A 6,734-nucleotide genomic window follows, 5' to 3' on the forward strand; every position below is an offset into this window, starting at 1 on the left:
GTTGCCTATCAGGGTCTGATTACCAGTACGCAGAGTCTGACTAATTATAATATGCCAGAACCTTGTAATCTTATTCCCAGAAAGTTAGCATCTAAAATGTTGTTGTATTAACTAGTATTGCTTATCTCCACAGAATGACATTAATACTTAGAATATGTAATTGTATTTCATCGTGCTGCAGATAGGCTATGGAGAGGGCGTACACAAATACAGCCGCATCTCAGTAGGAGCTGATATAAGGCTTTCATACCGCCGGGAACTGAAATGATGTAATTGAATTCCACCCCTAGACACAGTACCACATGAATCAACAAACCTCTACGGCCGATTTGCGTTGATGTAAGGGGATAGCACTGGGAGGAGGCGAGAAGGGAGTAGGAGGACCATACAAAGTTTTACTTTACTACCGCGGCTCGTCAGTATCTCAGCAAAATCCTCTCCGCATGACGTATTGGGCGAGTAGACCCTGTTCCTCACTTCTCTTGACGACCCTACGAAGTCCGCTTCACTTTTACTTTTTTACGATAGGAAGGGGTACTCACTTGGGAACATTTTTCCGCTGCTTCCCTGTTACATCCCGAACTACATGAACAAAGCCCATTTCTTCTCATGATACATTTTTTGATACTATTGGTTTATTGACACACACATTTGTTACTCAGTTCGTTGTAAAAGCCATCGTTCCACACATAAATAGAATATTTGTCACAAAACTTTATTTCGCCAGTCGTTCTAGTGGTTTAATGAAGTCGTTCATTTCTGCCGATATCGAGCTAACCTATTCAAATATTCAACGTAGCATTGGCGATTTCGATCGTAATTACACATTTTTCTCAGTTCTGCGTTCTCTTCCATGCCGTAAGCATGTCAATTGATGTTTATACTCATAATTTTCAAGAGAAACTTCAATCATAGATACGATGCTTTCAGTTCTTAAGAAATGTAAAACGAGTTATCACCTTATGTTCTTTTGCAAATTACGAAAACTTCTCAATTTGGTTTAGAAAGTCTTCGGGAGTGGGGGGGGGGGGCAGCGAAAGAAGGAATACTCTCTGATCCTATTGCACTTCCATCCGGAGTAAAATAATTCTCCTTAAGGCATAAAGAGGGCGCAAGTCGAATAACTGTACATAGATGTAAAGTAATGGACGTAACACAGGTGGGGATAATAAGTCATGAATATAGTAGAAGCAAGTTTTTATTGGCACTCATCGCATCATTTATTTTAGCCCTACCACCATTTTCACTCCTTTCAGAGTGATGCACGTTCCTGAGGTATTTCATGAAACTTGATTTCAGATTTTGCAGCTTAGTTGTTACTACGTTTTGGCTCCCATTCAGAATGCCGCCTGGAAATATTTTAACCGTCTCTTCATACACCCCACTTTTACATTCCTGTTTGTGTAACGTCCAAGGCTCAATTTCCATGAACAAGGTCTTTCGCAACTGTATAAGTTTCTCGAAGTGGCCATTAGTCCACTCCTTCAGCATACTTGAAGAAATGTCACCTGAAAATTACCGGCGTTTCTGAATGTGGACAACCGCAGTGTGCTCCCAGCTAGGGAGAGAGGATTGGCGGTTCCGACTACTTAAGCAAATGGCCTGAAGGTTGCGTCTGTGCCAATGCACAGATGGGTGTGCGGGTTTCCCAGAATCTGTCGGAAATATCTACAGCCCAACAGATGGGTGTGCGGGTTTCCCAGAATCTATGGGAAATATCTATAGCCCATAGCAAATATATGCTCGTGTGTGACCAGCTTATCTCACGGGTATAAAATTGAATACAATAACACGAAAGTCCTCCCCCCATGAACCATGGACCTTGCCGTTGGAGGGGAGGCTTGCGTGCCTCAGCGATACAGATAGCCGTACCGTAGGTACAACCACAACGGAGGGGTATCTGTTGAGAGGCCAGACAAACGTATGGTTCCTGAAGAGGGGCAGCAGCCTTTTCAGTAGTTGCAAGGGCAACAGTCTGGATGATTCACTGATCTGGCCTTGTAACAATAACTAAAACGGCCTTGCTGTGCTGGTACTGCGAACGGCTGAAAGCAAGGGGAAACTACGGCCGTAATTTTTCCCGAGGGCATGCAGATTTACTGTATGATTAAATGATGATGGCGTCCTCTTGGGTAAAATATTCCGGAGGTAAAATAGTCCCCCATTCGGATCTCCGGGCGGGGACTACTCAAGAGGATGTCGCTATCAGGAGAAAGAAAAACTGGCGTTCTACGGATCGGAGGGTGGAATGTCAGATTCCTTAATCGGGCAGGTAGGTTAGAAAATTTAAAAAGGGAAATGGATAGGTTAAAGTTGGATATAGTGGGACTTAGTGAAGTTCGGTGGCAGGAGGAACAAGACTTCTGGTCAGGTGACTACAGGGTTATAAACACAAAATCAAATAGGGGTAATGCAGGAGTAGGTTTAATAAAGAATAGGAAAATAGGAATGCGGGTAAGCTACTACAAACAGCATAGTGAACGCATTATTGTGGCCAAGATAGATACGAAGCCCACACCTACTACAGTAGTACAAGTTTATATGCCAACTAGCTCTGCAGATGACGAAGAAATTGAAGAAATGTATGATGAAATAAAAGAAATTATTCAGATAGTGAAGGGAGAAGAAAATTTAATAGTCATGGGTGACTAGAATTCGAGTGTAGGAAAAGGGAGAGAAGGAAATGTAGTAGGTGAATATGGATTGGGGCTAAGAAATGAAAGAGGAAGCCACCTGGTAGAATTTTGCACAGAGCACAACTTAATCATAGCTAACACTTGGTTTAACAATCATGAAAGAAGGTTGTATACATGGAAGAACCCTGGAGATACCAAAAGGTATCAGATTATATAATGGTACGACAGAGATTTAGGAACCAGGTTTTAAATTGTAAGACATTTCCAGGGGCAGATGTGGACTCTGACCACAATCTATTGGTTATGACCTGTAGATTAAAACTGAAGAAACTGCAAAAAGGTGAGATTTTAAGGAGATGGGACCTGGATAACCTGAAAGAACCAGAGGTTATACAGAGTTTCAGGGAGAGCATAAGGGAACAATTGACAGGAATGTGGGAAAGAAATACAGTAGAAGAAGAATGGGTAGCTTTGAGGGATGAAGCAGTGAAGTCAGCAGAGGATAAAGTAGGTAAAAAGACGAGGGCTAGTAGAAATCCTTGGGTAACACAAGAAATATTGAATTTAATTGATGTAAGGATAAAATATAAAAATGCAATAAATGAAGCAGGCAAAAAGGAATACAATCATCCCAAAAATGAGATCAACAGGGAGTGCAAAATGGCTAAGCAGGGATGGCTAGAGGACAAATGTAAAGATGTAGAGGCTTATCTCACTAGGGGTAAGATAGATACTGCCTACAGGAAAATTAAAGAGACCTTTGAAGACAAGAGAACCACTTGTATGAACATCAAGAGCTCAGATGGAAACCCAGTTCTAAGCAAAGAAGGGAAAGCAGAAAGGTGGAAGGAGTATATAGAGGGTCTATACAAGCGCGATGTGCTTGAGGACAATGTTATGGAAATGGAAGAGGATGTAGATGAAGATGAAATGGGAGACACGGTACTGCGTGAAGAGTTTGACAGAGCACTTGAAGACCTGAGTCGAAACAGGGCCCCCGGAGTAGACAACATTCCATTGGAACTACTGACGGCCTTGGGAGAGCCAGTCTTGACAAAACTCTACCATCTGGTGAGCAAGATGTATGAAACAGGCGAAATACCCTCAGACTTCAAGAAGAATATAATAATTCCAATCCCAAAGAAAGCAGGTGTTGACAGATGTGAAAATTACCGAACTATCAGTTTAATAAGCCACAGCTGCAAAATACTAACACAAATTCTTTACAGACGAATGGAAAAACTAGTAGAAGCCGACCTCGGGGAAGATCAGTTTGGACGTCGTAGAAATACTGGAATACGTGAGGCAATACTGACCTTACGACTTATCTTAGAAGAAAGATTAAGGAAAGGCAAACCTACATTTCTAGCATTTGTAGACTTAGAGAAAGCTTTTGTCAATGTTGACTGGAATACTCTCTATCAAATTCTAAAGGTGGCAGGGGTAAAATACAGGGAGCGAAAGGCTATTTACGATTTGTACAGAAACCAGATAGCAGTTATAAGAGTCGAGGGGCATGAAAGGGAAGCAGTGGTTGGGAAAGGAGTAAGACAGGGTTGTAGCCTCTCCCCGATGTTATTCAATCTGTATATTGAGCAAGCAGTAAAGGAAACAAAAGAAAAATTCGGAGTAGGTGTTAAAATCCATGAAGAAGAAATAAAAACTTTGAGGTTCGCCGATGACATTGTAATTCTGTCAGAGACAGCAAAGGACTTGGAAGAGCAGTTGAATGGAATGGACAGTGTCTTGAGAGGAGTATATGAGATGAACATCAACAAAAGCAAAACGAGGATAATGGAATGTAGTAGAATTAAGTCGGGTGATGCTGAGAGAATTAGATTAGGAAATGAGACACTTAAAGTAGTAAAGGAGTTTTGCTATTTGGGGAGCAAAATAACTGATGATGGTCGAAGTAGAGAAGATATAAAATGTAGACTGGCAATGGCAAGGAAAGCGTTTCTGAAGAAGAGAAATTTGTTAACATCGAGTATAGATTTAAGTGTCAGGAAGTCTTTTCTGAAAGTATTTGTATGGAGTGTAGCCATGTATGGAAGTGAAACATGGACAATAAATAGTTTGGACAAGAAGAGAATAGAAGCTTTCGAAATGTGGTGCTACAGTAGAATGCTGAAGATTAGATGGGTAGATCACATAACTAATGAGGAAGTATTGAATAGGATTGGGGAGAAGAGAAGTTTGTGGCACAACTTGACCAGAAGAAGGGATCGGTTGGTAGGACATGTTCTGAGGCATCAAGGGATCACCAATTTAGTATTGGAGGGCAGCATGGAGGGTAAAAATCGTAGAGGGAGGCCAAGAGATGAATACACTAAGCAGATTCAGAAGGATGTAGGGTGCAGTAGGTACTGGGAGATGAAGAACCTTGCACAGGATAGAGTAGCATGGAGAGCTGCATCAAACCAGTCTCAGGACTGAAGACCACAACAACAACAACACGAAAGTAATGTTACAGTCCTGAACCAGTAAGGAAACAACGTAAGCGGTTACCACAGGATGAAAGACCGTGAAAGTGATTACCAACTAAGAGTGATTCGTAAGTCACGTTGGTACGAGAAGACCGTAAACGCTTGGTAGCTCGATTCGCCTACGTTGCAGGCAACCAGCCGATCAGTTATTGTTGTACCCCGGGCCTCCACCCACTTCTTGCCTTTTACCTTGAACTTGTAGTATAAACATTTTCGAAGAGTATCTTCTGCGGCACCTAATAAAGCTAGGAAAATTTGCCGCAGGAATTCTGTGCAGTTTTAATAACATTAATTGGCTAAAGCCTTGATAAAGACATTGAGAAGTATTGTTTTTTTCTGTTCCAGGTAAGAACATCAGCTGCCGTTACGTAATCCTATTCAACTGATTCTGGACGAACAAGACACGTGTGGTTAATTCTGGATGGACAGAACAATCGTATCCGTGAGTATTATTCTAATGTCCAGTTATTTATTTGCTGTCGACGTTGTTTTGCAACATTTTTCTTCTATCAAGGTGTCTCAGCCACTGTCGTATGTGAATGATTAAAGTAATGTTTCTTAAAACTATTGTTTTCAGGAAGGAATCGAGTGAGATGTGTTTTCAGAAAGATGTAACCACGCTATGCATCCCGGTGAAGCTTCTTTCATTCCAGTTTTTTTTTCCTGACTATCTGACCAGCAACTAGTGTGCAGACGAAGAGCGTGTTCAGTTTTCCCCTCTCTTCAGAAAATAGCTTGAAAAAATTGGATCTGTATTAACATCAAAGGAAAATTCCTTGTAAACCCTAAGGAAGTCTCTAAGAAGCTCTAATTAAGAATAATGGATTCCTCTTCAAAAATGTAGGCGGCTACCCTTCACCAGAACTCAAAAAACGTATATGGGAGATGATTCCTCGTAGGTAGTTGCAAAGACTTAGATCTTTATGAGTAACGTAGAATTATATTTCTCATTTTAGGTCAGTCATCATCATGTTGTTATCCTAAATCTTCCGCGAGTTTTGTTTTTTCTAAGCCTCTTTCTTTGTACTGCAGTTACTTATCTATCCTTTGCAGCTTTTCCTGTGGAGTTACGAGCGGTTGACCTTTCAACCATAAACCCTTTACAATGAAATGAACACCCTTAGCTGCTTACAGGCGTTGACATACGTCAACGGGAACAGATGAAAATGTATGCCCCGACCGGGACTCGAACCCAGGATCTCCTGCTTACATGGCAGACGCTCTATCCATCTGAGCCACCGAGGAGACAGAGGACAGAGCGACTGCAGGGATTTGTCTCTGGCACGCCTCCCGCAAAACCCACATTCTCAACGTAGTGCCCCTGCTCATTATACTCATTACTCGCCGCGCGTTGCCGATTCCCGTAAGAGTTCGGGCACTGGTTGTGCATTCGCACAGAAGAAGAAGATGGTCAAGTGGCCGGTGAGCCTTAACTATATATTTTACTAAGATGGTATCTGTCCGAAAGAACAGATACCATCTTAGTAAAATATCTGAACGTTTTCTCAATTTTCGACATCCCTATTTGTGCACTGTGAACAGCACGGACGTACAGCTTTAAGATTTGATGTGGACCATGCCTACGCTTTCTTCTTCTCATGTGGCATCTTAA

The 6,734-nt window shown here is 41.7% G+C and overlaps 1 non-coding gene across 1 annotated transcript; it reads right to left on the minus strand.

Moving 5' to 3' along the window:
• Nucleotides 1-6,293: 6,293 nt before the first annotated feature.
• On the minus strand, nucleotides 6,294-6,367 carry Trnat-ugu. The gene has a single exon. It is a non-coding gene; the product is annotated as a tRNA-Thr (tRNA).
• Nucleotides 6,368-6,734: the final 367 nt, after the last annotated feature.

This window comes from Schistocerca piceifrons, chromosome 5 (genome assembly GCF_021461385.2).
Source record: "Schistocerca piceifrons isolate TAMUIC-IGC-003096 chromosome 5, iqSchPice1.1, whole genome shotgun sequence".
In the NCBI taxonomy this organism is placed as follows: Eukaryota; Metazoa; Arthropoda; class Insecta; order Orthoptera; family Acrididae; genus Schistocerca; species Schistocerca piceifrons.